General features: G+C 42.4%; 1 protein-coding gene and 1 pseudogene across 2 annotated transcripts in view; one reads left to right on the top strand and one right to left on the bottom strand.

The window, feature by feature from the left end:
- KIAA0319L (KIAA0319 like) overlaps positions 1-26,818 on the top strand; it is a gene marked incomplete at its 3' end in the record, with an annotated part of 116,401 nt that overhangs the window by 7,343 nt on the left and 82,240 nt on the right. The window lies entirely within an intron of this gene.
- Positions 2,570-3,262, bottom strand: LOC308261003 (dnaJ homolog subfamily A member 1-like; annotated as a pseudogene). The gene has a single exon. The product of its transcript is annotated as a dnaJ homolog subfamily A member 1-like (transcript).

The following is a 26,818-nucleotide window of genomic DNA, read 5'->3' as shown; positions in this document are numbered from 1 at the left end:
AAGAGAGAGAGAAAGAGAAAGAAAATGATCATATTTAAAATGTTTATTTTCAAGCCGGATGTGGTGGTGCGAGCTTGTAGCTTATTTTCACTGAGCACAGTAGTGCATGCCTATAATCTCAGTTCAAGGCCAGCTTGAGCAATTTAGTGAAGCCCTATTTCAAAATAAAAAGGTTGTGTGTGTGTGTGTGTGTGTGTGTGTGTGTGTGTATGTATATAGCTCAGTGGCAGTGTTCCTGAGCTCATTCCCCAGAACCACACACAGACACACACATTTATTCTTTTTTGTTTGTTTGTTTTGTTTTTACAGTACTGGGATGGAACCCAGGGGCAGGAGCTACACCATCAGCCTTATTTTATTTTATTTTATTTTTTTGCGGGTCTGAGGATGGAACCCAGGGGCATTTGACCTCCGAACCACATCCCCTGCCCTATTTTTATTCTTTATTTTGAAACAGGGTCTCACTAAGTAGCGGAGGGCCTCACTAAGTAGCTGAGGCTGTCTGCGAACTGCGATTCTCCTGTTTCAGCCTCCCAATGCTGGGATTATAAGCATGAGCCACCATGCCAGTCAGCTTTTTTTTTTTTTTTTTTTTTTTTTAATTTTGATACAACGTCTCACTAAGTAGCTGAGGCTGTCCAAAACCTCCATCCTCCTGTATTAGCTGGGATTACAAACATGCACCACCACACCTGGCTCATGTTTAGTTTTATTAGCAACCAAAGAACTACAGATTAAAATGAAATTTTTCTTTTAATCTATTATATTGATGGAGATTAAAATAAAACTGTATAGGGGGATAAGGTATAACTCCATGGTAGGGCACTTGCCTAGCATGTACAGAGCCCTAGGTTCAATCTCCAGTACTACAAAAACCAAAAGTAAAATCATTTAGTTCTGCAAGGGATGATGGAGTTACCTTCACTCTATATTGCTGGGAATTTGAACAGAGAATTTACTGGCTTAAATATCATTAAACCTAAAAAGTTGACATCCTTTGACTTCCCCTTTTAAGATTTATGTCAAGGATACATTTAGATAGTTGTGAATGAGAACGTTTATCAACTTATTTATTCTGTGCTGCAAAATTTTGCTATAACCTGCCTAATAATAGGATAGTGGTGAAATTTTTGCATAATCTCATGGTAAAATATCATCCAGCCTCAAAATTAATATATTTTGTGTGTGTTTGTGGTACTGGGGATGGAAGCCAGTACCAGGGATAGAAGCCAGGGACATTCTATCTCTGAGGTACTATTTTATTTTTATTTTTATTTATTTATTTATTTATTTTTTTTGGTGGTACTGGGGTTCCTGGAAACCCTTCTACCTCCGGAATACACTCCCAGACACCTATTTTTTATATTTTTATTTGGAAAAAGAGTCTCTTAAGCCAGAGAGCCTGGCTTCGAACCTGCACGATCCTCCTGTCTCCGCCTCCCAAGCGGGGATGATTACAAGCGTGCGCCACCATGCCTGGCCTTTATTTCGTATTTTGAAACAGGGTCTCAGTAAGTCATTGGAGGGCCTCACTAAATTACTGAGACTGGCTTCGAACCTGCAGTCCTTCTGGCTCAGTCTCCCAAGTGCTGGGATTATAAGCATATGCCACCATGCCCAGAAAAATTAATTTATTTTTATTTATTTTTATTTATTTATTTTTTTTTGGTGGTACTGGGGTTCCTGGAAGCCCTTCTACCTCCGGGCTACACTCCCAGACCTATTTTTTATTTTTTATTTGGAAACAGGATCTCCTAAGCCAGCGTGCGTGGCTAGCTTCAAACCTGCACGATCCTCCTGTCTCTGCCTCCCAAGCGCGGGGATTACAAGCGTGCGCCACCACGCCCAGCAAACTTAATATTTTAGAAGAATAAATACATGAGGGAGCTGGGCATGGTGGCGCACGCTCGTAATCCCCGTGCTTGGGAGGCTGAGATAGGAGGATCGTGCAGGTTCGAAGCCAGCCTCAGCTGGCTTAAGAGACCCTGTTTCCAAATAAAATAGGTCTGGGAGTGTAGCCTGGAGGTAGAAGGCTCCTGGGTTTCATTCCCAGTACCACCAAAAAAAAAAAAAAAAAAAAAAAGACGGAAATGCTCCTAATGATAGAAAGTGATAAAAGCAAGATACACAATTGCATGTTTACTGTAGTACCAATTACATGAAAAGGATTGCTGATTATCTTCTGGAGACAAATATAAAGTGACCCTAAGAACTTGGAAGTTCCTGCAGTAGTTTGTTAACGTCTTCAGAGCAGAGATCTTGCCTCTCTTACTTAATCTAGGTATTCAAGCAAGTACCAGGACATCACACATAATAGATGCACCATACATTTTTTTCACTAAATAAAGTAATAAATTAGCAATAAGGGAATCATCCTTTGGGAATTAAACTGAAAAATCAAGATTATCAGAGCATATGTATACAGTGACACCTTCAGGAGACTTACCTTTGAAACCAAAACAGTGGGACTAAAATCTTAACAAATAAGCCTGGTGTGGTGGTGCATGCTTGTAATTCCAGTACTTGGAAGGCTGAGACAGGAGAACCCAGCCTCAGCGGCCAGCCTCAGCTACTTAGTGAGGCCCTTCACTAAGTCTCCTTCACCATGGAATGTTATCTTCTGGCCATCTTTCTTGCCTTCCCCAATATGAACTTCTAGGATCTTCTTCTCTCAATTTATCTTCCTTCCATTGCAGCTTTTACATCTATGTTTAGGACTGATCCATTCCCCATGGCCCCGGCACTCCATGCGCACGGACTGAATTTGCTGAATCGTTCTGGGTCCTATCTGGTGAATTCTTTTCTCCATTCCAGTACCTTGGTAGTTGGGACAGCACTCCTTTGCTCCTTTCTTACCACCTTGGCCTTCATGTTTGTTACAAATCACATTCTTTTGCACCATTATATAAATCTTCTAAGGTTACTGAGAGCTGATGCACAACATTTTTTACCTCTTTTTTTCTCTCTGCATCCTTCCTCCTCCTCCAAAAAACATATCAAAGATGTCCATGGATGAGCCAAAACCGCCACCTGCTCCACCCTCCTTAATTGCCTGTTCTCCTCCTTTGTCATATAATTCCCTTTTCTTGGCATCAGGGAGAACTTCATAAGATTGTGAAATCTGTTTAAACTTTTCTCCTTCACTGGGATTCTTATCAGGGTGGTACTTCAAGGCCAGCTTCCTATGTATCTTTTTCAATTCTTCCTGAGTGGCATTGGGTTTGACTCCCAAAACATCATAGTAAGTAGTTTCTTTCACCATTTTCTACAGCAGGCAAGCAGGTTGGGGCTGGTGTGAGGGAGCAGGAAGGATTGCGTAGCTGTGTATAGCTCAGGCAGCCACCGCTCCTCCGCCTCTCACTGAATGTTCCCAGCATTCTACTTCTGAGCTACATCCTCAGCCCTTTTTATTTTAAAACAAAGTTCACTAGGTTGCTGAGGACCTTGCTAAGTTGCTGAGGCTGGCCTCAAACCTGTGATTTGCCTAGCTCAGTCTTCCAAGTACTGGGATTACAGGAGTATGCCACCACACCCAGCTGTGAGATCCTTTTTCAAAAGAAAAAACAGTCTGGTCCTAAGCTGGCATTGGGGTAATAAAGAGTACAGCACACGGCTTGCCCAGGAACAACATCCATTGTGTGTGTGTGTGTGTGTGTGTGTGTGTGTATGTGTGTGTATGTGTTACTGGCAGTGGAACCCAGGGGCTTCCTAACTCCAGGCTATACCCCCAGCCTGATTTTACTTCTTATTTGGAAACAAGGTCTCAGTAGGTTGATGAGAGTCTTACTACTTGCTGAGGCTGTCCTAGAACCTGTGATCCTTATCTCAGCCTCCCAAGTACTGGGATTACAGGTATGTGCCATGACACCTGGCAGAACACCCAGTTTGATGAGGGAAATAGATGAACACTGTGATATAGTGAGTGAAAATACGGAGGGATGCTGTACAGAATGCTACTAGAACCAAAGAGGAAGCATTTAGCATAGAGGTGAAGGGAAGGTCCAAGGAATCCTTTCAGAGAAGCGGATCAGTTTTGAAGGCTGAATTTGAAGGACTTGAACAGGCAATGGGAATGCAAGAACAGAGGCACAAAGTGTGGAGCAACTTGGTACATAGAGGAAACTTAAGTTGTTTAGCACTGCTGGAATATAAGGAGAAAGATGGAATGGCAGCTCCTGAGAGGTAGGTGCACCCTAAAAGTTGAGAATGCACCCAAATATGTTTGTTTATACATTATATTAAATAACATTGCACTGTCATATGTATAGATAATGCCAAAAACTGAATTTTAAAAAGATCAATGAAAAAACGAATATGAAGTTTTTTCTTATTTCCAGTGATAATGTCTATACCTCTCATAGGCAAATCTATAATACTTTAATTTTATTAAATATAATACAGTATATATTATTACTGTGTTATACTTTAATACTGGTAAATTTCTAGATCAATTTTGCTGGAGTATAGAAGGATAATGATGTAGATGGGAGGGGGATAGAAAGGGGAGAGAGGTCAGGGCTAAAGGTTAGAGCATCCACTAGGAAGCTAATTAAGTAGTCCAAGAGAAGGTTGATGAAGGAAGAGACTAGCTTTATTCAATACACACCAGTAGATGTAGTCCTGAATAAATGGGTTAATAAGAGATTAGAGGTGTTTTTTTTTTTTTTTAGCTATACCACTACCACTTCACAACACCCAGCAACTCCATCATTTTACATTAGGTGTTCTGATTTCTCTGTCTTACCCAATACTTGTTTTTCTTATATTTTTATTGGTGCACTGTAATTATACATCAATACATCATAGTGAAGTTTAAACTTATACAAACATACATGCACACAGTTGTTGGTATGTTTACAACTCTTTTTATTACCCATCTTTTTTATTATAGTAAAGAAGGTAATTGCAAGTTAGAAAAAATAAGACTTCATGGAGAAAGTAGAACTTGGCTTGGGCCTAATACATATCCAGTTTGCAGAGAGATGAACTGACACTGTGAGAGACAAAAGACTGGGGTACAGATTTATTAGGTCATTTATTTGTTCACTTTTATTATTCAGCCAACAAATTATTTTTTGAAAGGCACTGTTTTTTTGTGTGTGTGGAAGGCCTCTACCCAGGCCTGTCTTGGTCTTCCCAGTCAGTGAAACTTTCTGACAGAATGGACCACATTTGCTTTCTCCTTTCTCTTACCTCTGACCTCTTCTGAACCCAGCAAGGTTTGGCTTCTGCCCAAACCTTGGCTTTTGCTAAGGTGCCGGTGGCCTTCCTAGTTGGCTACCTCCAGTTTACCTCACTTAACGCCTGTGCTGCATTTGACAGCTTTGCCTACATTCTTGAGGCCCTTTCCTCACTGGCCAGTTCACTGCGCCTTCTCTTATCCTTCTACCTGCTGTGCTGCTCTTTCTAATGATCTTTCCCTCACCCCCTTCTCAGCTTGTCCTTGAAACGTTTCATTCTTCAGGGTTCCATTTCAGAACCAGGCGTGTGCTCTCCCTGGATAACCTCACTTATTCCTGTAGTTGTAACCTGTATGCTCTGTAATCTCTCCATACTGCCCCAGAGCACCAAGCCACCTAGACACTGGTGTGTCACACGTCTCCAGCTGGTGGTCTCAGTGATCCTTAAGTTAATATATCAAAATGGAATCCATTGCTAGGCGTGGTGATGCATGCCTGTAATCCCAGAGCTTTGAAGGCTGAGATAGGAGGATTGCAGGTTTAAGAGTAGCCTTAGCAAATCAGCAAAACCCTTAGAAACTTAGACCCTATCTCAAAATAAAAAATAAAAAGGGCTGGTGGTATAGCTCAGAGGTAGAATGCCCCTAGATTCAGTTTTTAGTACAAGCAATAATCACAACAACAAATAAAAACTGAACCCATGAGTTTTTCCCCCTCTTTCTTCTCTTTTATTCCTTGTAAGCATTGAAAAAAAACCTGTTTCCACCCATATTTTGAAGTAAAAATCCCTGAGTCATTCCCTATTCTTCCCTTTCCTCTGTATTCAGACATTATTGTCTGTCTCGTGTTTCTTGCTCCATTCCATCACATGTCATGACTGTCCTGCTTGATGATTCCGATTCAGGTAAGCATAAACTCCTTTCTGACTGCTCTTTTTTTTTTTTTTTTTTTTTTTTTGGTGGTACTGAGGGTGGAACCCAGGGGCTTTTCTACCTCCGGGCTATACTCTCAGACCTATTTTATATTTTATTTGGAAACAGGGTCTCACTAAGTTGCTGAGAGCCTCACTCAGTAGCTGAGTCTGGCTTCAAACTTGTGCGATCCTCCTGTCTCAGCCTCCCAAGTGCAGGGATTACAAGCCTTTACCAGCACTCCCAGCTATACTCCTTTAACCTCTCATCATGTCTGTACAGCTCTCTTGTTACACCATATTGTACCATGTACAGTTTCAGGCTTTGTAGGAGAGGTGCATAGTAGGTCTTGCTCTCCATTGTGGCCCTTACTCCTAATGTGAGGCCTTTCTGGTTTGGTGTCTCCACTGGATATGGTGTCCATATTGATTTCTTCACTTTGACAGGCCAGAGTTCTAACATGCTCCGGCATTCCACTCCCAGTACTGCTTGACTTCTAGTGATTCTGTGTCCTACTCAGCCCCATAGCATTTACCATCTAACCATCTAATAAACTTACATGGACTTGCCCTTTGCCTTTAGAGTTCAGCCCTTGGCTACAGACCAGTGAGTGACCCTTCCATTGGGCTTCTGGGATTCCCTTTTTTATAGCTTCTTACTTTCCAATGGATTACCTCTTTAATTCTAGCCAAACACAAATCTCTGCTTCTTGGGCTCAGTGAGACCCTTCTGCTTAGGTTCCAGCCAGCTTGCTTTTTTTTTTTTTTTTTTTTTTTATCAGGATTGAACCCAAGGGTGTTCTACCTCTGAGTTACACCTCCATCCCTTTATTATTATTGTTATTTGTGTGTGTGTGTTATTGAGGATTGAACCCAGAGAAATCTTACCTTCAAGCTATACTCTCAGCCCAATTTCTTATTTGGAAATGGGGAACCTGCCATGCTCCTATCTCAGCCTTCCAACTACTGAGATTATAGGTGTGTGCCACAGTGTTTGGCTTATTATTATTACTTTTTAATTTTGAAACAGGGCCTCACAAAGTTGCTGAGGGCTTCACCAACTGGCCTCCAACATGCAATCCTCCTGTCTCTCTGTCTCTGCCCCCAAAGTACTGGGATTATAGGCATGTGCCACCATGCCTGGTTTAGCAGCTTTCTATGCTATGGATGAAGGTTTTTTTTTTTTTTTTTTTTTTTGTACTGAGAACTGAATCCAGTCCCCAGGGGTATTCTACTTCTGAACTATACCACATCCCTGTTTTATTATTTTTTTAAATTTAATTTTTTTTTTTTTTGGTGGTACTGGGGTTCCTGGAAACCCTTCTACCTCCAGGCTACACTCCCAGACCTATTTTTATATTTTTATTTGGAAACAGGGTCTCTTAAGCCAGTGTGGCTGTCTTCGAACCTGCACAATCCTCCTGTCTCCGCCTCCCAAGCACGGGGATTACAAACGTGTGCCACCATGCCTGGCCTCTGTTTTACAGGGCCTCACTAAGTTGCAGAGGGCCTTGCTAAATTACTGATGCTAGCCATGAACTGGTGATCCTTCTGTCCCAGCCTCCCAAGTACTGGGATTACAGGCATATGCCACCATGCCTGACTCCAGGAAATTGTCTTTTTTTTTTTTCAGTACTGGAGATGGAACCCAGCGGCATTCTACATCCAAGCTACAGCCCAGCCCTATTTCTTAGTCTATTTTATTTTTGAAACAGGTTCTCACTGAGTTGCAAAAGGCCTCACTAAGTAGCTGAGGCTGTCCACAAATCATGATCCTCTGGTCTCAGCCTTCCGAATGCTAGGATTACAACAAGTGTGTACCACCACACCTGGCAGGAAATTCTTTTTTTTTTTTTTTTTTTTTTTTTTGGTGGTACTGGGGTTCCTGGAAATCCTACCTCTGGGCTACACTCCCAGACCTATTTTTTTAATATTTTTATTTGGAAACAGGGTCTCTTAAGCCAGTGCGGCTGGCTTCAAACCTGTGTGATTCTCCTGTCTCCGCCTCCCAAGTGTGGGGGTTACAAGCGTGCGCCACCACGCCTGGCTAGGAAATTGTCTTTTAACAGAGAATATGGCAACTGTGGGGCTCACTTCAAGTTTTCCTTCTCTCAGAATTGTAGCCTTGCACTAACTGTTGTTTCCAGTTATCTTGTATATTCTGTCAAGTTTTATGGTTGTTTATGACAGGTTGGTGAGTCTGGTACAAGTTAACTCCATCATGGCTGGAACAGAAGTCTACTATCACAACTCACTTATGTGTCAGCCACAAAACTATCCTACTTAGAGTTATATCCCTAGCATCTAGCACATAGTAGGTAGCAATAAAATTTTGTTGGGGTAACCTAAACATAATGCTGGAAACAGCAGCACCTTGTAACATTAGTGTCAGGGAGAATTGTTCCTTTCCTGCTCTGTTTTATAGTCTCAGCTCATTAAACTGGCTCTTCACTTTTCAGGAGGGAAGGTAACTTTTACTTTTCACCTTTTCTCTTGACTCCATGAGGGACTTTTTTTTTTTTTTTTTTTTTTTTTTGTGGGTCTGGGGATGGAACCCAGGGGCATTCTACCTCTGAGCTACACCCCCTGCCCTATTTTTTATTCTTTATTTTGAAACCGGGTCTCACTTAGTTGCAGAGGACCTCACTAAGTAGCTGAGGCTGTCCACGAACTGCGATCCTCCAGTCTCAGCCTCCCAAATGCTGGGATTACAAGCGTGCGCCACCACGGCCGGCTGACATTTTTTTTTTTTATTCATGAGGTTAGAAAAGAATCCTATGGTATGGAGTGGACAGTCTATAGGATTCACACATGCCCTAGCTAGGTCTGTCCATGTGAGGACATGATGCATTTGCCCAGTTGGGCAAGTTTAATTTTGTATAAGAAAGTATAAGAAAGACTATTTGCAATTACATATCTCTTCTATGTCCTTCAGTCACCCTTATCACTTACTATAAAAGTGATATTTTAATTTTCATCTTCCCTCACTGCCATGTTTTATATTTTGCTGAGTTCCAGACTCTGGGTGGGTGATGTTAATTATCACCCTCAGCCTCCACAGAGACCACAAAGGAGACAAAGGTGGCTACTGCTGAGCGAGAGGTGTCTTTCTCGCCAGTTGCTGTTCTTGCTTGTTCTCATCTCTGCTTGCATTCATGAGCCCAGGCAAGTGACCTTGGCAGACAGAAGGTACCTGTGGGCCTTAAACTCCCTTTCCTCTTTGTCCTCGCCCTTTTGCTGTAAGGTGGGGACCATAGCCCCTCTTAGAACCAGTCAGACCAAGTGCTATCTTTTTCCTTTAAGAGAAAGACGCATTGTGAACACACATTGGTCCTATCTTCAGGGGTAAAGCATATTTGGGAGACTTTTTAGGTGGCATTATATCCCTGTTCTTGTATCTGCTGGGCACCTAATTTAAGATAGATGACTAATAGAATATATCTTGTAGCTGTGAGTCTTTTGCAGGAACTTTCTCCTGCCAAATTGTCCTATATTCTTAACTACATTGCAGTACAGGAAGGTGATAAATTATTAATCCTAAATCTGTCTCCTCAGATTGTAGGATAATGACTTGAGCACATGGCAGCTGGGGGAAGGTAGAGTTTTCTGGCTGTTAACACACTCATATAAGCTTTTTGATGCTAAAATTCAGCTAGCACTGTGAAATCTGTGGGGTCCTGTTATATCACAACTTAATTGACATAACTAAGGCCAATCAGAATCCCTAGTTAACCTCTCTCTAATGAAGCAAAGTCGTTGTCTCTTGCTTGGATATTCCTTAGTAAGAAATCATCATCATAAGTCCTCTTTATCTCGGAAGATTGTAATTTTGGTGGATTCTTTTCCCTTTAGAAAAACTGTGCAAACATAAACTTATTTCCTAACTATGCAACAGTGAAGATGCATGAGAAAATGGTAGAGTTGGCAGTGAACCCAATTCAATTTGAAAGCTTCTCTAAATTGACCCACCTCAGGAATTCCTCAAGGGAGAAAATAATGAGACAGCAGAGAAGCTTATAAAAACAAAATAACAATTTCAGGGCCAAAGCATAGCCGTTTGGCTTATTGTAGAGATTTTATAAAACTCTCAGTAATTGGAACAGCTTCTAATTCAAAGAGTTGTGTGGAATTGGCAGAAACTAGCAAGAACTGAGTGTAGTTAGAGTTTGTGCATTCTCAAGTGAGCATATTGAAGAGTTTGGGTTAAAATGGATAGCTCTTGATTTGAGGGTCTGTCTGTGTCTCCCCTTTTGGTGCTGGGATTGAACCAGGACCCCACACATGCTAAGCATGGTTCTACCACCAAGCCACACCTGTCTCCTAGTACCTGCCTTTCTTTCTTTTTTTTTTTTTTTTCGGGTCTGGGGATGGAACCCAGGGCCATTCGACCTCCAAGCTACACCCCCTGCCCTATTTTTTATTCTTTATTTTGAAACCGGGTCTCACTGAGTTGCAGAGGGCCTCACTAAGTAGCTGAGGCTGTCCGTGAACCGTGATCCTCCAGGTCTCAGCCTCCCGAATGCTGGGATTACAAGCATGGGCCACCATGCCCGGCCCTGCCGTTCTTTCTGATCCTTCATCCAGGAGCTTCCCTAGCAAAAGTCAGCCCATGTGTTAAGATCCTTTAGTCACTCTGATTAAAGCATTACTGGGTGTGTTTCAGAGAGAAGCTGTAAGAATGGGTCTTGACTGCCTGTCTATCAGCTAGTGAGAGATGGATAGTGCCCAAGAATGTACAACATGGGCTCAGGAGTCAGACGAGCCCGAGTCTGAGTCCTGGTTTTATTGTGGACTGTATGGTGCACTTAACCCTCCTCTCATCAGGTTCTTCATCTATGACACGAGGACGACAGTAACTCTCATAGGATTATTATGAGGAGTAACTAAAATGTTCATGCAAAGGACTTAGCCTACTCCCATGTTTATAAATAAAATTCAGTGTTAGCAATATTTATTATTATATGATAATATAAAGTCCAGTTTGGATAAAGTTTTGGCTAGTTTCAGGGTGACCCAGCAGGCAATGGGTTTGAATTCTGTTTCTCAGGCCTCTGGGGGGAGGGGATCTCAGTCCCCACGTTTTAAGTGTAACACAGGCAGCTGGCCTTTCTGCATTGCAAGGGAGGAAGTAGGCCTCTGTTCATTTGGCTTTACCAGCTTGACATTGATTGAAGCCCATGACAGAAGGAACTGTATTGTACATTTTTCATGGTCTTAACATGCCACTAAGGAGCATGCCAGGCCACTTGTTTCCTCCTGCACCTGAAAAAACTTTTCCTCTGGAATATGATTCTGTTCTACTGCCCTGGCACCACCTTACCCTCTGCCTCACATCCCAACACTGATGATGTGCTGACACTTGGCACAGCCTTCTGCCAGGCCTGCTTTGGCTTTGTCTTTTGGTCAGATTAGTGTTTCAAGAGCACTTTTGGGTTTTGGGTCATAAGTAGATGCCAAGTCAGTCCCTTCCTTCCTTCCAAGCATATTTATTGTGTGCCTACTATTACAGATATTAGAAAAACAGTGGAGAGCTGGGTGTGGTGGTACACACCTGCAATCCCAGTACTTGGGAGGCTGGGACAGGAGGATCGTAGATCTGAGGTCAGTCTTAGTGACTTAGTAAGGTCTCAGCAACTTAGTGAGAACTCGTTTCAAAATAGAAAATAAAATAGGGCTGGAGGTGTAGCCCAGAGGTAGAATGCCCCTGCATTCATTCAACCCCAGTAAACACACACACACACACACACACACACACACACACACACGTGCGCTCGTACATGAGCAGACAGATTTGATCTCTGCCCTATGGAGCCTGCTGTCTGTTGACATCTTTGCCATTCTTGGGGAAAGGAAATTCTCTTTCAGAGGAAAGATATTATTGGTATCACGATTCCCTGATTAAATCAGGATTCCCTTCAGAATCTGAGGCCTTTCTAGGGTCCCAGGATATTATAATGACAATAAAAATCCAGTCTTCCATGCAGAATTCTAGGGATGTAGGAGACTAGGCAATTTGATGTCCTAGGCTGTTCTCAATGAAGTGATGTGCTAAGAGCTATGCGGGTGTGGAATTAAGCTCCTATTCACAATAGGAGTTTTCTCCAGCTTTCCTTTCAATCCACCTTACTCTTTCACCTTTAATAATCCACATCCCTGAGTAAGCGTAAGGATAGTTGTCTAGAGATATAGAAAGGGCACTAAGCTGCAGCCTTTGCCCCCAGTTTGGAAGTGTGTGTCCTCTGGTGATTTCATGGATATTAGATCTGCCCGGTCAGTCAGCACTTGAACGTCCTTCCTGCATCAAGGTGTTTCAGTCTCTTTGGCATCAGGTTTATTACTCAGGCCCTTGCATGATGTGCTTAGCAGCAGGCAAGCACCAGCTTATATAAGTCCTGAGTTTTCTTGGTTAACCACAAAGGGAAACTAACTATAAAATACTCTAAGAAGGAATTTTGAATGTCTCTGGCTAGTGAGTTAAACATCACGGACACTGTCTAAGGAGAAACAGAAGCAGAGAGAAATGCTGTCCAAGGCCTGTCTGGATCTCTCCCTACTATAGACTCTACCCTTAAAGATGGGTCCCCAGGGTATCTCACCCAAACCCCCTCTTTAAACTCTCCCAGCAGATGACAGAATTTTTAGGAAAGGTCTCTTTCTTCCAAATGGCTTGACATCATGCTTTGATTTTAATCCAGCAGCACATTTGCCTTTGAAATAAGTGTGTGCTCATGAATCCTCTCCCTTTTAGGTAATAGCGAGAATGACTAGTATTAACAGATCTGGAGAAGTAGTGTTTGCGTTGCTTTGGTTTCACTTTTGTAGCCTTAATTTCAGATTCAGGTTTATTGCTTTTAAGATAACTGCTGTCCTGTATATTAAGAAATGGTGTGTCTGTCAGTCTGTCTCTGTATATTAGTTCGGTGTTTATTGTCCTTAACCAAGGGCAGCCTGAGTCAGCGGGAGGCTCGTGGAAATGGGCAGGCTGGAGTGAATGAGTCTTAATCAGAATAAACGAAGCAGCCTTGTGGAGAGGAGCTGAAGACCCATATCCCATTTCGGAAAGTTGAGTAGTCTGCTTCCTGCTGGGTCAGTCTGTGGCATCTGGCCGGAGCAGCGGCGTGCTTGCCTCTACCTGTGCGCTCCCGCATCAGTTCCCACCACTGGGCTTTCACAATTGCTCTCGGCTGTGCGCCCCAGAGTGCTCTTAGAAGCTGCACTCTGACATTTCTCATAAGACACTTTTCAAGTCACAGGGTGAATTTTAATCTTCCTCCTGCTGTGAAAGGTTAAGGTGGGGTGGGGGGGCTTGGCCGCCAAGCTCAGGCAACCAAACCTCAGAGACTGTTTGCTGAGGGCAGTCAAGGCAGAAGCAGAAGTTTTCTGGCCTGTTCTGGAGACCTTCCCTGACAAGCACACCCTCCTCCCCTTCCCCACACTGTTTTTGATTGAGCTGTTTCGCCTCCACTCTCTGGATTTTGTGTGGGGGTTGCTGCCTTGGAAGCATGGCTGCCTCCATGAGTGGGGAGGAAGGGGTAGAAAGTGAAAGCCCTCTCTACAGCGTGTTTCCAGCTGTGTGCCTATGGGGAATGTGTATGTGTAAGAGACATCGGGACGCATTTGGTATCCTTATCACTCCCTCCCCAAATTAATGACTTTTGAATTAGCAGAGAATTGTTAAGATAAAAGGCCAGTTTCAGCAGGGCCCAGTGATGAACACCTGTAATCTCAGTACTTGAGAGGCCAAAACAGGAGGTTTGCAGGTTTGAGGCCAGTCTTGGCAACTTAGCGAGACCCTAATTCAAAAATAAAAAACAAGCAAACAAAAGGGCTGGGATGTACCTTGGAGGTAGCATGCCCCTGGGCTCAACACCCAGGACAAAATAAAGGAGAAAAAAGCCCAAATGATGCAATAAAAATAGTCTGTTGAAAACCACCTATCTACGATAGATAAGCAGACATGAACTGCAATACCAAATCCTTAAATGTCAGTGCTGCCTTAGGGCAGTGAATTGGATTGTACTTTCCTCCTCCTCCTCCTCCTCCTCCTCCTCCTCCTCCTCCTCCTCCTTCTTTTTTGGTGGTACTGGAGATTGAACCCAGGGGCATTCTACCTCTGATACACACCTCAGCCGTATTTTATTTTATTTTTTGAAACAGGGTCTCACTAAATTGCTGAGGCTTGCTCCAAACCTGTGATCCTCCTGCTCAGCTTCCCAAGTACTGGGATTACAAGTGTTTGCTTGCTAACTGAATTTTAAATACTTTTTCTAGGATACTTAATTCATATAATGATAACTAATAAGTCTTTAGATGTTATATACATGCTATAGGTACATACATTTCAGGTCAACAGATACTGTACCAGGCTAAATAAAGCCCAGTCCCTGCCGCCAGAGAGTTCACAGTGTGGAGGCAGAGGTAGATGTGGAACAGAAAGAAGCACGATAAATCCCAAGATGTGCTGTGGGAGCACGAAGAACCCAGCAGAGGAGAGCTGAGCCCTGTCCTTTAGCTGGGGAGAGCGGGGCGTCTGAATCCCCTTGAATCTCCTTCTTTCAGATGTCATCTCAAGTGGCTTTGATCTGCAGAGCGTCTTTCACTTCTCTATCCCAGAGGGAGGGATAGAGAGAAGAGAGGATGTACAGTTCTGTACTGTCTAGAGAGTGAGAGTCCTGAGAAAATTATTTCTGTAAGATACAGATTGGCTTTGATTTAATTTAAATAAACTGGCTCTCAAAAATTCTAAGAATACTAACTACTCACACAGTTTCACTTTCATTTACACACATGAGAAAGCAGCTGTAGCTCTGCATTTTATTTGCTATAAGCAAAAAGTGGCTTGAGATATTTAAAATTTTCAAGCTCAGTTGTATTGAGTCCCCACATGTCCCAGTTCAGCCCACTGCAGGCTTTCTTATTTTTTTTTTAAATTTTTATGACACTTATATAATGCTCCAAAAAAAAGAGGCTTTCAATGGGTGAATTGACATAAACTTTTCCTCCCTTGGCCATATCTGCTGAAATAATACTTCATGGCTAGTTGTATTCGTATTTCTTTTCAAGCTTACTCCTATTTTATTTAATTTACATCTCTATTCTGCAACTTTCTAAATGACCTTTCTTTAGAAACAAGAAAACAAACCAGAAAGAAAGAGAGAAAGGAAGGAAAGAGAAAAAAATTCCCCCAAACAAAACATTCTTCTGATTCAAGGCTCTTTGTGTGGGCTTCAAAAGGAGGTTGGTGTGATCGTGGTGAATGCAAATAATTTATCAACCCGTAATAACTGCAGTCAGAGATGGCAATCAACTGCAGGTTCTTAACAATAACATCTACAAGTGGGCTATTCAGGGAGCTGCTACATTCACAACATCCTATCTTGTTGCTTTTCTTGTTAGGAAAAAAACAACTTGTTTTCTTCTTCGAACCACTTTTCAATACAGACCAAAGTTTATCTGTTATCATTTGATACCTGTGCTTTTTGAAGAACAGAGCGTGTCACATAGAGCAGTGTGGGCTCCCTGAGCCGCGTCTTGGAGGCGTGCTCTCCTTGCTGACAGCATTCTCCAGAGTCCTTTAGTCATAAGTGGTGGGAGAAAAAGTGAAGCAGGCTTCTGAGTACATCACAGGCAGCAGTGTAACCCCCTAGTTACAGTGTTTTTTTTTTTTTTAAGTACATTTTTTTAATCATTTGCCTTCAATCTGCCTTCAAATATGATAAAGCCCTTGATGACTGGATTGTTTCTGAGCAGGTGACTTTATGGTAGGAGAGCTATTTTCATCTACACCAGTGACTTGATTAATATTTGGTTGTGAAAAATGGCTTTGGGCTAAACCTTAACAGATTGGTTTTTAACCATAATAGCAACAGTATCCAAATAATGCAAACTTTTTATTGTTGTTTTTGTGGTATTGGGGATTGAACCCAGAGGCATTCTACCTCCAAGCTACACCCCCCGGCCCTATTTTGTGTGTGTGTGTGTGTGTGTGGTACTCGGGGTAGAACCCAGGGCCTTTTCTACCTCCGGGCTATACTCCCAGACCTATTTTATACTTTATTTGGAAATAGGGTCTCACTAAGTTGCTGAGAGCCTCACTAAGTAGCTGAGGCTGGCTTCGAACCTGCTTCGATCCTCCTGTCTCTGCCTCCCAAGCGCGGGGATTACAAGCGTGCGCCACCATGCCCATCTGCTGAGGCTGGCTTTGAACCTGTGTGATCCTCCTGTCTCAGCCTCCCAAGTGCCGGGATTACAATCGTGCGTCACCACGCCTGGCTCCCCCAGCCTGTTTTATTTTATTTGTTTCTTTTTCTGAGGCTGTCCTTGAATCTGTTCTTCATTTAATTTTAATTTTATTAATTTTATTTTTTATATTTTGCTGAGCTGTCCTTGAACCTGTGACCCTCCTGTCTCAGCCTCCCAAGCACTGATTACAGGTATGTGCCACTGCACCTCGCTAAACTTTTTATTTATTAGTGTCAGGTAGAAGCTAAAGGTGCTGGAATTGTGATAGAATGTTCCGTGTTCTCGCCTGGGTGAGCAGAAGTTGAGGTGTTTTTCTTGGCAGGGGAGGGAGGGCTGGAGCTAGCGGCCAGCAGTGGTAGGAGGTTGTGTGCGAGGTGAGCTGGGGCTGCTGCCACCCCTGCTTCTTCAGACATCTCAGTGTGCAAACCTTTCTCGCCTGTGAGGGAAGTGGGTAGCTTGGGGAACTGACATTTGGTCTGTCCTTTCATGAGGCAAGATGGCACTGTGATTTGAAAGGGCTTTTCAGTGTCAGGTGGAGGCAAGAAAGGCAGTGTCTTTGCTCATTATGTTCCTCAGTATCTCTTCGTCCACTCAGCTTTTCCCCCCCTATTTTCTCCCTGCACATCTCTTAGCTCCCATTCAGTGCTCTCCCAATTTAATTTCAAAAGCTCTGATTTCTCAGTGAACTGGGAAATTTGCTTTTCTCTCTTGCCTCTTCCTCCTTCAGCCAAGGAAATAATTAACATTAAGAATATGACTCAAATGACTAAAACTCAAGTGATTCCATACCGGAGCTGGCATATTTTGCTTGATTTTGTTAGTTAAAAAAAAATTAACTGGGTGTAGTGGCACATGCCGGTAATCTCTGTACTTGGGAGGTTGAGACAAGAGAATTGCAGGTTCACACCCAGCTTCATCAGCATAGTGAGATTCTCAGCAACCCAGCAAGGCCCTTTCAAAATAAAAAATGTTCTAGCTGGGCGTGGTGGCGCACACCAGTAATCCCTGTGCTTGGGAGGCTGAGACAGGAGGATCACACGGTTTGAAGCCAGCCTCAGCTACTTAGTGAGGCTCTCAGCAACTTAGTGAGACCCTGTTTCTAAATAAAATATAAAATAGGTATGGGAGTATAGCCCGGAGGTAGAAAGCCCCTGGGTTCCACCCCAGTGCCACACACACATACACACACACACACACACACACACACACACACACACACACACACACAGTTCTAGAGGTATAGCTCAGAAGTAGAATGTCTCTAGGTTCAATCTCTGTTATTCATACACACACACACACATTTAAATATTGAGTAAATTTTAAAAATTAACAGAAAATTCTTTGAATGCCTACTGTGTACATAAAGATACAGAGCTGGGCATAGTGGTGCATCCTTGTAAACCCAGGATTTTGGAGGCTTGAGATAGTAAGATCGCAGGTTTATAGCCAGCTTCAACAATTTAGTGAGGCCATCTTAATGAGATCCTGTTTCAAAAATAAAAAATGAGGCCAGGTTTGGTGGTGCATACTTGTAACTCTAGTACTTGGAAGGCTGAGACAAGAGGATCACATGTTTGAGGATAGCCTTAGCAAGTAGTGAGACTCTCATCAATCTAATGAGACCTTATTTCTTTTTTTTCTTTTCTTTCTTTCTTTCTTTCTTTTTTTTTTTTTTTGTGGTACTGGGGTTCCTGGAAGCCCTTCTACCTCCAGGCTACACTCCCAGACCTATTTTTAATTTTTATTTGGAAACAGGGTCTCTTAAGCCAGTGCAGCTGGCTTTGAACCTATGCTATCCTCCTGTCTTTGCCTCCCAAACGCAGGGATTACAAGCGTGCACCACCACGCCCGGCATGAGACCTTATTTCAAAACAAAAAATAAGCCGGGCGTGGTGGTGCACGCTTGTAATCCCAGCATTTGAAAGGCTGAGACAGGAGGATTGTGGTTCAACAGACAGCCTCAGCTTCTACTGAGTGAGGCCCTTTGCAACTCAGTGAGACCCTGTTTCAAAATAATGAATAAAAAATAGGGTTGGCAGTGTAGCTTGGAGGTAGAATGCCCTGGGTTTCACCCCCAGTCCCTCAAAAAAAAAAAAAAAAACTAAATAATGAAATTAATGAAATGAAGAGGGCTAAAAGTGTAGATCAGAGGTGGAGTACTTGACTAGCATACTTCAGGCAGCCCTGAGTTCTGATAGAAGTACATACAGGATGCAAAGAAGAGAGGCAGATGGGGGTGAAGGTTGCATCAGGGATACCTGGAAAAAATAGTACTGAGCTGAAGTAGAGTTTTTCCAACCACAAAAACAATGGCAGCTAATATCTACTGAGGTTTTTGTGGGGGGGAATGGGGGATTAGAACCCAGGGGCTACACTTTGAGCTATCTTTGAGCTACACCCCCAACCTTATTCCATTTTTTATTTTGAAACCGGATCTCACTAAGCCACTGAAGGCCTCGCTAAGTTGCTGAAGCTGGTCTTGAACCTGCGATCCTGCTTTCTCAGCCTCCCAAGTACTGGGATTTGTATAGGTATGTGCCACCTTGCCCAGCTTACTGAGCTTTTCCTGTATGTCCGGTACATATTAAGTGCTTTGCATAGATTATCTTAATATATTTAATAACCTGGTGAATTAAATACTATCATAATTAGTGTGTGTGTGTGTGTGTGTGTGTGTGTGTGTGTGTGTGTGTGTTACTGAGGATTTAACCCAGAGGCATTCTACTCCCAGCCCTGTTTTATTCTTTATTTGAAACAGGATTTCACCAAGTTGTGGAGGTCCTCAATAAGTTGCAGAGGCTGGCTATGAACCTGTGATCCTCCTGTCTTAGCCTCCCAAGTGCTGGGGTTACAAGTGTTTGCCACCATGCCAGCTTAATTCTGTTTTTACACATGAAAAAAATAAGGAATTTGACTCCTGATAACCCAGTAAGGAAGTGTTTGGGTTGATGCATTCTTATTTCAGGAGCCAAAACCTCACCCACAGATTTTTGGAGTAACTGAGAGCAGATATCGGATAGGGGTATTGATTTTCAGGTAGTATTTTTTTTTCTTTTTTTTCTTTTTCCCTTGTAGTACTGAGGATTGAATCCAGGAACATTCCAGCCCTTTCTATTTTTCGGTTTGAAACAGGGTCTCACTAGGTTGCCGAAAGTCTCATTATGCTACTGAGGCTGTCTTCAAACCTGCAATCCTCCTCTCTCAGTCTTCCAAGTACTAAAATTTTAGGCATGCACCACCATACCCAGCAATGTGAGAATACTTTTGAAACAAATTTTAACTCAATTTTCTAAGGGTTCAGAATGAACATCACCTTGTGGATGACACGTATTTTTTCATTAAACCTAGATTAAATGAGAGTGGTTTTCATATTTCCTTTAACCTGTGAAGTACAGCTATTCTCCAAAAAGTAGGTAAATTGAAAGGACCCTCCCCCCATCTACCTATAAGTACTGCTGTCTTCTAGAGAGATGTGATGGTACTGTTTTTCTCTCTCCAGCAGTTTGTCATAAAGTCAGTATTTTGGAGGCTTCTTTAGCAACAGTCTTATAGGAGAGGACTTGCTTTCTGAGTATTCTTGACTGGCAAAGTGCTACAAGGCTCAGATTTCATGATTGAGTCCTTGAAAGATTGTTTTCCATTTAACACACCATCAAGAGTGAATGTCAACAGTACCTGAGATGTATCTGTCAGGCAGCTGGTTCCTGGGTAATTGGTCTTTGATTGGAATGGTCTTTGGGAAAAATAGAAACATTACGGTCAAGGGAAAGGACCACAATATGGACAAAGCCTCTTAATTCTTGTTTAGCAGTTAGTTTAGTTTCAGCAAATAAGTTATACCATAACATTAACAAACTGTGCTCTTAACAAAGCTAGGCACACAGCAGAGGGGGTGCATTGTAATTATTTTCTTTTTAAAGAACTGCTTTGTGAAGCAACTGCCACCTTCCAGTACAACCTGTGTGCAATGGAGAAAAAAAAAATGTTGACCCTTTTGAAAGGAGGAAGGAGGGCAATGGTTATTAGCCTGGCTGTTTCCAAACTTCATAATGCCTCATTGTGCTTGTCAAAGGATATAGTTATTCCTTCTGCCTTGCATTATGAGTATGCTAACTCCTGCAGGAGAGAATTGGTGTAGAGAGTAACATGGAACCATTTTTGTATTTCTCAGTAGGGGTGCAGGTGACAGACATGCTGACAGTCAGAAGGAAGGTGGAGGGTGCCCCCTGAGGTGGTTCGTTTCTGAACTGTTCCTGTGAGTTGTTTTGCAAATTGATAATGTGCCTGCTTATCCCATTTTTATATGGCAGTCATCTTGGCTGAAAGATATACCCCCAGCCCTATATTTTATTCTTTATTTTGAAATAGGCTCTTACTAAGTTGTGGAGGGGCCTCACTAAGTGAGGCTGGCTGCAAACCCAATCTTCCTGTCTCAGCCTCCCAAGTACTGGGATTACAAGTGTGTGTCATCATGCTCAGCTGAATATAAACTTTTGATGATAACTACAGGAAGACAGGCTTTGGGTTTGAATTGTTTTCCTTTTATACCCAGATTATTGTACAGTTTACCTGACATTTTTCAGGGAATCAGGAAGACAAATAGCTATAGGTAGAGTCATAGTTCATTGCCTAGAACACCAAATTTAAGGCTTCTGTCTTACTATTTGGTAATAATAATTAATTAAAGATATAACTATTAAAGGAAAACTTTGCCGGGCGTGGTGGCGCACGCTTGTGATCCCCGCGCTTGGGAGGCAGAGACAGGAGGATCGCGCAGGTTCGAAGCCAGCCGCGTGCGCTGGCTTAGGAGACCCTGTTTCCAAATAAAAATGTAAGATAGGTCTGGGAGTGTAGCCCGGAGGTAGAAGGGCTTCCAGGAACCCCAGTACCACCAAAAAAAAAAAAAAAAAGGAAAACTTTGAATAAATTCTTGACCATATTGTAAAATTATAAGATTTCAAGAAAAGAATTCTAGCTTTAACTGAACACTAGAGAGCATGCTTGTAATCCAGCCACTTGTGAGGCTGAGGCAGTAGGAACACAAGTTTGAGGCCAGGCTGGGCAACTTACTGAAATCCTGTCTCAGAATTAAAATATGAAAAGGAATGGGGATGAGCCCGTTGTGGTAGCACACAGCTCTAATCCCATTACTTGGGAGGTCTATACAGGAGGATGGCAAGTTTGAGGTTAGCCTCAGCAACTTAGTGAGACCCTCAGCAATTTAGTGAGACCCTGTTTGAAAACAAAAATTAAAATAGGGCTGGACATCAAGCTTGAGGGTAGAATACCCCTGGGTTTAACCCCTAGTACCACACACACAAAAGAGGAGGGAGGGAATGGGGATGTAGGTCAGTTGTTGGTGTGCCTGGCTTCAATCCCTAGTAAAAAAAAAAAAAAAAGAATTTTAACTTTGAGGAATGTTAAAAAACTAAGTTCAAGCTGGGGGTGGTGGCACATGCTTGTAATCCCAGCATTCGGGGAGGATCACAGTTTGAGGACAGCCTCAGCTATTTAGTGAGGTTCTTTGCAACTCATTGAGACCATGTTTCAAAATAAAGAATAAAAATATAGGGCTGGGAGTATAGCTTGGAGGTAGAATGCCCCTGGGTTCCCCAGTACCGCAATAAATAAATAAGATCAATTTTGCCTATAAAATATATATAATTTTTTGCAGAGGGACCCCTACTTAAGAATTTACTAATTGTGTTTTTTCTTTTTTGAGATAATATTGGTGAATCATTCTCTCTATTCCCCTTTCCACCATCACAGCCCTTCCACTGGGATACAGTGTGATGAATCTGGTTCTACTCCTGGCAGTGGTCGGCTCCTAAGGCAGTGGGTGTTCTTTCTCTGCTCCTTGCATGGCTGCCAACCAAATGCAGTGTCCAACTTTGCTCGTGAAGTCAAGCTTGTTACCTGCGATTTAAGAATGCCAGAGGCAACAGCCTGTCTCTAAACATTTCCAGAGTTGTTCACAGCTTTCTAAAAGTATTTAATGAATTTCCTTCTGGCAATAATTCATATATTTTGCAGACTTCTCCACTTTGCTGCTTGGAATTATGAAACCTAGTCTAGATTTTGTGCCAGAATTATTAGAATTTTGTCTTTCGAGAGGTTGTGATGTAAGTATGCATTGCTAGTTTCAGAACCTCTTGTTTTGGGAATCCTCCAGGTAATACATATGGGAGCCCTGTATTCTCTGCTTTGTCCTGGTTTTAGAAAGAAAGTGATTGGCTTTGCCCCAATGTTCTCACCTTGGTAAGCTTTCTACATGATCCTACCAATAGTGAGTTCCAGATGCTCCCAAAGGTTTTCAGTCTAAGGTTCTACCAACTGTAAGCCCTTTTTTGTAAGGATTTAATATTGCTTTTGCATGGGCCCTGGGAGCAGCACCAGGCTATGACGGCGTGGGCAGGGAAAGGAACTAATCTAAAATTGGAATTTATTTTCATCTTACCTTTTATCCAACTTACTTCTAGAATCCAATATTGACTCTACCAGTGCTTTCCTGCTTCCTCCTCTCATGAACTCTGTTTCTCAAGAGTATCAACAATGAAAATTGAATCTTAGAAAGGTTAAATTATTCTTCAAAGGTTAAATTTCTAGTAAATAATGGTCCTAGAGCTGAAACTAGAACCAATATCTTTTGCATATTTAAAGTGCTTAGCCATCTTTTAATTGTCTAAGAGGAAGAACTATGATCTAGTGAGTGAATAAAAAACTTTTTCTTTCCATATTTTTATTATTGAACACCTACTACAGCAACATTAAATAGTGTTTAATTGAAAAATCAGTGGAGCCAGGTGTGGTGGTACATACTTGTAATTCTAGTACTAGGGAGGCTGAGATGGGAGAATTGCAAGTTCATGGCCAGCCTCAATTTAGAGAGACCCTATGCAACTTAGGCCCTGTGAAACCCTGTTTGAAAATAAAAATTAAAGCCAGGGGTAGTAGTGATATAAGCCTGTAATCCCAGTACTTGGGAGACTGAGATAAGAGAATTGCAGGTTCGAGGACAGCCTCAGCAAGTAGTGAGACTCTTATCAACCTAGAGAGATCTTGTTTCTTAAGAGAAATAAAATTGGGCTAGGAGTATAGCTTGAAGGTAGACCGCCTCTGGATTTAATCCCCAGTACCACAAAAATAAACAAATAATTAATTAATTAAGTAAGTAAGTAAGTAAATAAGTAAGTAAGTAAGTAGCCGGGCGTGGTGGCGCACACTTGTAATCCCAGCATGTGGGAGGCTTAGACAGGAGGATCCGGGTTGGCGGCCAGCCTCAGCTACTTAGTGAGGCCTTCTGCAACTTAGTGAGACCCTGTTTCAAAATAAAGAATAAAAAATAGGGCAGGATGTGTAGCTCATAGGTTGAAAGCCCCTGGGTTCCACCCCTAGACCCGCAAAAAACTAAGAAAAAAAAATAGGGCTAACGGTGTAGTTCAAAGGCAGAATGCCCCTGGGTTCAATCCCCAGTATCACAACAAACTAAAAACAGTTAAAATTCCACTAACTAAGCAGAGAGATCAGAGCCCCTTTTGACTTATTGGGAACCATTGAGAATAATTTCTTAGCAACATAGCCAGCTAACCTCCCCCAGGCCTCATAATTTTTTTACTCCTAGTTGCTGTCACAGATATAAATGCATCTGATCATATGCCCTATCTCAGATTCTGTTCCTTTGAGATATAATACAAAGGATCCAATTGTCAAATAAGACTAACATGAATCAGAGATCTTACTCATTACTAAGCTTTAGTAATAATTTTAAGAATACAACAATCGAGAGGTGCGGTAAAGTAATGAGAGTCTGAGATACTCTTTTTTTTTTTCCCCCCTGTGGTACTGAGATGGAGCCCAGGGGCATTCCACCTCTGAGCTACACCCCCAGCCCTATTTTTTTTATTCTTTATTTTGAAACAGGGTCTCACTGAGTTGCAAAGTGCCTCACTAAGTAGCGGAGGCTGTCTGCGAACCCGGATCTTCCTGTCTCAGCCTCCCAAATGCTGGGATTACAGACATCCTCCACCACCCCCGGCTGAGTCTGAGATATTCTGTATGACTTCTCAGTTCCTCCTTCCCTCATTGGACATGTATATTGTGGCCCAAGGTAATGGCCAAGGTCTCCAGCAGAGGCTTCCAGGCCATCTCAGAAAGCATGGTCCTGGTATGGTTATGAATCATTTCTCTTTTATACCCAGATCATTGTATAGCTTACCTGACATTTTTCAGGGAGCCATGGAAGCAAAGAACGGCCTTTGCAGGAACAACCAGTCTTACACCTCCTTCTACACACACACCCGCCCCTGATTTTATCTTTTTCTCTCAAAGGTGTCTATATTTTACCACAACTGCAAGCAATAACCAGGGAGTCTTTTTTTTTTTCCCCATTTTTTTCTTTGATCTTGAAGTCCCAGTAAATCTCCTTGACCATTTCCATGAGTTTAAATCTGTTTCCTCCAAATTCCATTGGTAAGATCTTCCTTGTGATTTGCCTCAAAGTTTTTGCTATTTTGTACCAAGGATGAATAGGCAGCCATCCTGTCATAGTTCCTCGTATTTTCCATCTCTTCTTTTTCTTGCTAAAAGTGCCTTAACCATTATGATGTGTGTGAGTCTTATCTGACATTCCTGTATAACTTTGTGCATTTTGACTCATTGGCACCTCTCATCCCTCTCCTCCCAATTTTTAAACTGTGACAAAAATCCACTGAATTAATAAGCCACATTATTCTCAGACTTGTTGGTTAAGACATTAGAATGTTCTGAGCCTGGCTTTCTTGGAGAAAGACTGTTTCCCTTTAGCCTACATGCAATGGCTAGTCCTTCTTCCATATCCCACGTACCACTGAGATCAGAGGCAGGGTTGATGTCCTTATCCTTTTTCACTATTATTTCTTTAATGTTACTCCTCCACTTTTTTTTTCTTTTTTTTTTTTTTTTGAGGTACTGGGGATGGAACCCAGGGGCATTGTACCTCTGAGCTACACCCCCCAGCCTTATTTTTAGTCCTTTTTATGTTTGAAACAGGGTCTCATTGAGTTGTGAGGGCCTCACTAAGTAGCTGAGGCTGGCCGTGAACCTCTATCCTCTGGTCTTCACCTCCTGAATGCTGAGATTAAAAGCGTGTGCCACCACCTGGCCACTTCTCCACTTTCAAGTGAAATCTTAGGGTCCTTAAGGTTTCATTTCCCCCTCCTCAGCCTCCTCCTCCTCCTCCTCTTTCTCCTCCTCCTCCTCCTCCTCCTCCCCTTCTCCTCCTTCTCTTCTTGCTCCTTCTCCTCCTTCTTTCTTCTTCTTTGGAACTGGGGATTGAACCCAGGGATATTCTACCTCTGAGCTATATCCCACCCTTTTTTAATTTTTTGTTTTAAAGTAGTTTTGCTAGGTTGCTTAGTGAAGGTCTCACTAGGTTGCTGAGGCTGTCCTCAAACCTGTGACCTCCTCTCTCAGCTTCCCAAGTACTGGGATTACAGGTGTCACCACTGCCAGTTGCTTCTTGAGGTTTATACACTTTCTGCCCCTAATCACTACCATCTGTCGACCACTCACCTCCTTCATTATTGCGGCATATGAGGCTCATTCCTGTCAGAGTCCTGTTATCAGCCTGGATGTTTTCAGTACAACTCTTTTGGTACCTGGACACTTGGTTTTCTGACAGTTCATCTTTTTGTTAGTTCTTTCAATACTTTATTCATGCACATGCATGCCTGAGTTTATTTATGTTTTCATTTAAGAAGGTTTTTTTTTTTTTTTTGCAGGTCTGGGGATGGAACCCAGGGGCATTCGACCTCTGAACTAGACCCCCTGCCCTATTTTTTATTCTTTATTTTGAAACCATATCTCACTGAGTTGCAGAGGGCCTCACTAAGTAGCTGAGGCTGTCCACAAACCATGATCATCGGTCTCAGCCTCCCGAATGCTGGAATTACAAGTGTGTGCCACCACACCCGGCTAGGTTTTTTTCTTTAAACACCTAAAATATCCTAATCCCTTTGCTCAGACTTGAGATTGAATAATGTGTGTGTGTGGGAGGCACGTGAATAAATAAAAATAAAAAAGACCCAGACACAGTTCTAAAATTTATACTGTAATGAGCAGAAAAGATTTGAACAAATGGGGGCTTCTCTGAGGAGATGCTGCTGAGCTGTGTAAACTGGATGGGTAAGGGAGTCATCACCGTTCCAGGTAGTGGAGCTGCATGTGCAAAGGCCTGCTACTGACGGGAGGGAGACGGTTCATTTAAGGAAGGGAAGAAGGCTGGTGGGTTGGAACACAGAGGAGGGAGAGCATGGTCCAGACCACGCAGGGCCTTTTTAGATTATGTTAGGATTTTTATTTTTTTTATTTTTTTATTTTGGTGCTGGGGAGTCAAGTCAAGGGCTGACTCATGCTAGGTGAGTGCTTGACCACTGAGCCACACCCCAGCCCTGTGTTAAGGATTTTGATCTTTATTCTTTTTTTGTTTGTTGTTTGTGGTACTGGTAGT

The sequence above is a fragment of the Muscardinus avellanarius genome, assembly GCF_963383645.1.
Source record: "Muscardinus avellanarius genome assembly, chromosome: 3".
Taxonomy (NCBI): domain Eukaryota; kingdom Metazoa; phylum Chordata; class Mammalia; order Rodentia; family Gliridae; genus Muscardinus; species Muscardinus avellanarius.
This window is presented reverse-complemented; position numbering and strand designations above follow the sequence as displayed.